This window comes from Mus caroli, chromosome 9 (assembly GCF_900094665.2).
Source record: "Mus caroli chromosome 9, CAROLI_EIJ_v1.1, whole genome shotgun sequence".
NCBI classification, from domain to species: domain Eukaryota; kingdom Metazoa; phylum Chordata; class Mammalia; order Rodentia; family Muridae; genus Mus; species Mus caroli.
This window is the reverse complement of record NC_034578.1, coordinates 41,516,116-41,522,377: the sequence shown is the minus strand read 5'-3', so window position 1 is coordinate 41,522,377 and position 6,262 is coordinate 41,516,116.

Here is a 6,262-nt window from a genome sequence, read left to right as displayed (position 1 = left end):
TGCAGCACACACGTGAGGGGTGACTATGAGCACACAGAGACTAGAGAAGGATGTCACCGCTTTGTCCCCTGGTCAGAGTTTCTCACTGATCTGTGCTAGCCTGGCAGCTGGTGATCTGCAGGGACACCCTGCCTCTGCCCTCCACACACTGGGGTTATAGGCCCTGTTGGCAATGCCTGGCTCTTTACTTGGGTTCTGGGGATTTTAACTCAGGGTCTCGAGCTTGCACACTTGCCCTCAGCCTGTACAGGTGCCCCTTTCCCATCATGCCCCATGACTGGTCATTCATAAGCATGCACTATAGCTCAGTCTTCAGAACACATCCCTTGTCAACCTGCTTGGCCCCAGCCCCAGCCCTACCATGAGCCCTGACCCCCTCTTTCCTTGAGCCATCTCTGTTCCGTGACCTGCTCCTGCTTCTATCCCAGACACCCAGGTCTTCGTGACCCTTGAAAGATAACCTCAGGCTCTTTGCACTTCAGACTCTTTGTCTGGCTGTGCTCTCTCTACCTGCTCAGGGATGATTCTGTCCACACTTCACCTCCTCTGAGACATGTCCCATCCTGTAAAACACCCTCTGCTCACCTTTCCCATGGTCCCACAGTTCTCCTTGACTGTTGTTACTGCTATTGTACGAGATGGGTGAGCGTGTTGTGCGCCCGCACGGAGTGAGGCAAGACGCTGCCCTTGTCTCTGGTTTTGCTGCTAGAAGCTGAAGCTCAGAAGGAGGTTTGACATCTTCTGACAGAGAGCATCAGGGTAGGCTGAACCCCAGGGGCTCTTCACCCCTGGGCTCCCCTCACACCCAGACTGGGAAAGGTTTGCTTGAACAATGGAGAGAACAGCCCTGGGCGGTCCACATAGCAGCCCAGAAGGAAGGCTATGTGGCCAGCAGCCCTGGGGCCTCATGTGACTGACCACAGCTTGTCGTCGGAAGGTGTAAGGTTGATCTACCTGAGGGAGGCAACTTTGCAAGGAAGAAGGCTGAGGCTTCCCCTCGCAGAGAACCGTCCAGGGTCCACAAGGGATGCTTGCCTCAGTGGGCTGTCTGATGGCAGAAGGGAATGCTTGGTGGTGTGACCTCTTGGAATTCTGTGTCCTACTCTGGGCTATTCCAGACAGGAAAGAACTAGTTGGGGGCAGGGGGGGGGTGCGGGTGGAGCAAGGCCTGCTGGGTAGGGGTGGAGGAGGAGAGGTGGAGGAGAGGTGTAGACTAGGTCCAGGCACACCGGACTTACTTCTCTGCAGTTTAGCTGCCAGCTTGAGCCCTGCCCTGCCATCCCTCACCCCCAGGACAGAGCCTCCCATTTGGCCAAGGACTCTACTCAAACCACAACCACCTGTGGGTCAAAAAAAACCACAGCCTTTGTATACAACAACCGGGGGGCAGGGGCTGGGGAGAAGCATGTCTCAGGCATCCTTTTTCTTTTCTGCACGGGACAGCAATTTTGCAGAAAGGGAGTGGAGGAGGCATGTGGGCCCCACAGCAGGCAGCTGCCGCAGCCTGCCCGCCTCTGCCTACTCTACCTGCCCAAACTCTTGTTAGCACCCCAACCACCGTGGCTTCCTGTCTCCCCGTGGGAACATGGCATGGGGTCTGGGTGCCCACCATGCCCACATGACTGAGCAGCTCCCGGCCACAGCTCATGTCAGCAGAGTCAGTGCCACCTGAGGATCCAACCCGGGTCAGGCTGCCCCCGTGGTCACTGTCTGCTGTGCAGTGCCTGAGATTCACAGTGTTCATAAATCTCCATGAAAGACATTTTAAACCCTAGCAAAGCCAACCGAGGACTGGGCTACACCCTAACAGGCTCAGGGTCACTAGTTGGCTGAGTTCCTCTGCCTTTGTAACGCTTCCATTTTTGTCTTTTTTGGTGTGTTTTATATTATTGATTTTGTTTGGTTTGAAACAGAATGGATCTCACTACGGAGACCTGACTGGCCTAGAACTCAATGTATAGGCCAAGCTGTCAGATTCACAGAGATCTCTGTCTCCTAAGTGCCGGCATCAAAGAAAGGCCTTTGCTATCATGCCCTGCTAGTTTGGTTTCTGTTTGTTTGTTTTAAAGAGAGATGGATTAAGTTTGTTTTTAACAATTTATTTATTTTATTTATATGACTACACTGTCCCTGTCTTCAGACACACCAGAAGAGGGCATCGGATCCCATTACAGACAGTTGTGAGCCACCATGTGGTTGCTGGGATTTGAACTCAACACCTCTGGAAGAGCAGTCAGTGCTCTTAACCACTGAGTCATCTCTCCAGCCTGTTTTGTTTTGTTTTGTTTTGTTTTGTTTTGTTTTGTTTTGTTTTCTTTAAGTCTTATTTTTAAGTGTGTCTGTGTGTGGATGAGCCCGTGTGGGTCAGAGGCATTGGGCTCCCTGAAGCTGGACTTACAGGCTGTTGTAAGGGCCTGACATGAGTGCTGGGAACTCAGGTCCTCAGAAGAGCAGTACAGACTCTCTAGAGCCATGGTTTTGTTTTTGTTTCTTTCTGGGATAAGTTCTGATAGCGCAAGCCGGTGAAGAACTAAGTGGCCCAGGTTGGCTTCAACTCATGGCCATCCTCCTGCTTTAGTCTCTTGTGCTGCACAGTCTCTTTAACCCACTAATGTCCTAGGCTCCTGTCAAATAAGACGAACACACTTCCTCCCTGTTAAAGTCAATGTTTCTCAGATTTCTGTCCTGTCTGCGGCTGAGTGGCATCTTTAATGGCACCCTCTGCAGAATGGTTCTTGTTGATCTCTGAGTTTGGGGTCAGCCTGGTCTATAGAGTAAGTTCTAGGACAGTGAGAACTACACAGAGAAACCCTGTCTTGAAAAACAACAAACAAACAAACAAACAAGCATAAAACAAATAAACAAAAACAAAAGAAAAAACCACAACCCCCTCCCCGCAAGCCCCACTTCCCATTAGGACCCATATGTCCATGACATTTCCAGTCAGGTGACAAGGTCTTGTCCTCTGTCTCTTTCTGTGCATGTAGGAGTGCATGTATTAGAAGGCAGAAGGCAGCGTGAAAACTCTTTCTCAATTGCTCTGCATTTCGATGTCTGAGGAAGGTATTCCTACAAAACCCAGAGCTCACCGATTTCACTACACTGGCGGACTAGAAATTCCCAGGGATGCTCCTGCCTCTGCCTCCTCAGCACTGAGACCACTGGCGGAGTGCTGGAGATCCAAACTTAGGTCCTGCAGCTTGTGAGGCAGGCATTCTGGGGTCTGCGCCATCACCGCAGCCCCATTTGGAGCTGTTCGGTATTCGTGCCTGCCCCATCTGCGGCCAGCTGAGACTACAGGAAGAGTTAAAAGCGCTCAGCCCTTAAAACATACAGACAAGTAGCATTCTACAAGCTGAACAGGTTGTATTTATGTATCTAGGTATACACACACACACACACACACACACACACACAGAGTGATAATTTATGCAAAAGAGAGGCAATGAGCCGGGCATGGTGGCACACGCCTTTAATCCCAGCACTCGGGAGGCAGAGGCAGGTGGATTTCTGAGTTCGAGGCCAGCCTGGTCTACAAAGAGAGTTCCAGGACAGCCAGGGCTATACAGAGAAACCCTGTCTCAAAAAACCAAACCAGAGAGAGAGAGAGAGAGAGAGAGAGAGAGAGAGAGAGAGAGAGAGAGAGAGAGAGAGAGAGGCAATGAATTTGAAATAAAAAAAAGAAGGGGTATTATAGTCTCAAAAAATAAGAGAAATAATTTTAAAGGCTGTGTTGTCTACATAGGCATGCTAGCAGCTGCTCCCCTGCTGGTGTAGGCTGCCAGCTGCCTTCCTCACCCTTGCCTGTCAGGTGTGCCCCTGTGTCAGCCGCCTGCACTTCAAGGCCTTCTCAGGCAAAGAGCTCCTGGTTCTCTGGATGTTTGGTGATGCCACAATGACATGACTTCTTTGTCCCAGTCCTGGGGTGCTGAGGTGGTCAAGGTCATGACCCGTGACAAGATATCTATGGACAGCAAACTGTTAAACTGCCCCACGTATCCTGCTCTGCCGTGCCCCGATATATGTAGCCAACTAGAATGTCATTTGAAAACTAAAAACCCCCATCAGGCTGGGCGGTTTGGCCCCATTTGGCAGGAGGGGAAAGGGCCAGTGTGGCTGCAGGCTGGCCCTAAACATCAGCTTCCAGCCCAGGGAGCTGCAGGCTTCCGGTGCTGGGCGGGGCCAGAGCCGTGGGACCGCAGGCCTCGGTGGTGTGACTGATCCTCTGAACACTAATAGGAAGCCACACACCGTTCATTCTCCTAGAATAGCTACGCACCTGCAGATAAGCAGTTTCTGTTGTGGTGAGAAACAGCACAAGAGAGAGATGTAAAGGTAGGCCAGGGCCCAGGCGGTCCCGACCGTGACAATTCTTTTTTGTGGTGAAGTTTTTGTGGTCCTCACACCTCCTACTCACTTTCAATCAGTGCCACCTGCAAGCCATCGGCCACTCGGGCCACACAGACACCTGTGCCGAGGGCCAGCCAAGCCTGTCCCCAGACCACTCACCTGAGATTGCTGAGGCCACTCTCACTGAGAGCCTTAGAGATGGGCCCTGGTTTGGCCTCATTTGGTCTCCATAAGTCCATTGCAGTCACTATGGCTTGTTGGGGTCTTAGTTTCCTCTTTTGCAAAGCAGGACTAATGGTAGCTCTCTTCAGAAGCTGTTGTGAGATGGAAGGACCACATGTGGCCAGCTGAGGTCGGTGCCTGTCCTGATTATGGGTGGAGATGCTCCAGTTGGCCTCCTGCCCTATTGTGCAGCCTGTCCCGTGGCTGAGGAATACTCCACTGAAGCTTGAGAGAAGGTTTGACTAAGATGTGATCTGTGTGCTGGCTAGTTTTATGTCAACTTGTCCCAAGCTGGGGTCATCAGGGAGGAGGGAGCCTCAGCTGAGACAATGACTCCATAAGATTGGGCTTAGATGAGCCTGTAGGGCATTGTCTTAATTAGTGATTAATGGGGGAGGGCCTAGCCCATTCTGGTTGGTTCCGGGTTCTATAAGAAAGCAGGCTGAGCAAGCCAGGAGGAGCAAGCCAGTAAGCAGCACCACTCCATTGCTTCTGCATCAGTTTCTGCCTCCAGGATCCTGTCCTGCTTGAGTTCTTGTCCTGACTTCCTTTGTTGATAAATGGTGAGATGTAAGGGTAAGCTGAATAAACCCTCTTCTCCCCAGGTTGCTTTGGTCATGGTGTTTCATGGCAGCAATGGTAACCCTGGGGTCCATTGCTAAGGTCCCTCTAGGACAGTGCTCTTAGTCTTCCTAATGCTGCAGCCTTTCTTTCATTACTATTATTATCTTACTACTGTCATGAAATGTGATACAAACATCTGTGTTTTCTGATGGCCCTAGGCAACCCTGTGAAAGGGTTATTTGACCCCCAAAGGGTCTCGACCTCTAGGTTGAGAACTGTTGCTCTAGGAGGGCTTCCTCAGCCACCACAGCACAGCTGCTCCTTTTGGACTTTCCTGCTTATGTGACCCCAGCCTGTGGCCTGAGACAAAAGAGGAGGGCTCACCTGGGAAGTGTCTTCACAGCACAGGTCAGATAAGCAAAGGGCCGCCTCAAAGCACTGGAACAGGACCGTGTCCTACAGGGCCTTGTCCTGGTCTGTGTGGTGCACTGTCTCCTAGCTCAGCTACTCACATGAGAACAAGATAGCGTACAGGGAAGATGAAGATGCCTAGGGCCACAGCTCAGCAAGGGAAAGAGAGAGAGCCAGAAGAGAGGAGGGAGAGGAGAGCAAGGGGAGAGGGAGGAGATGGAGAAGGAGTAGTAAAGAGGGAGACAAGAAAGAATAGGAGGGGAGCAAAAGAAGACAGAATAAACGGGGAAAGCAGAATCAGAGTCGGTCAGATGCAGCACTCATCTTAGCACTGGGGAGGCAGAGGCGGGCAGATCTCTGAGTTCAAGGTCAGCCTGGTCTATATAGTGATTTCTAGGACAGCTCAGGTTACATAAAGAGACCTTGCCCAGGGATGGCTCAATGGCCAAGAGCTTTGGCTGCTCTTCCAGAGGACTTAGGTCCAGTTACTAGCACCCACATGGCAGTTCACAACTGTCTACAACTCTAGTTACAGGTGATCCAACACCCTCATAGAGACATACATGCAGGCAAAACACCAATGCACATGAAATTGAAAATAAATAAAAGAAATAATTTTTAAAAAGAGACCCTGAGGGGCTGGTGAGATGGCTCAGTGGGTAAGAGCACCCGACTGCTCTTCTGAAGGTCCAGAGTTCAAATCCCAGCAACCACA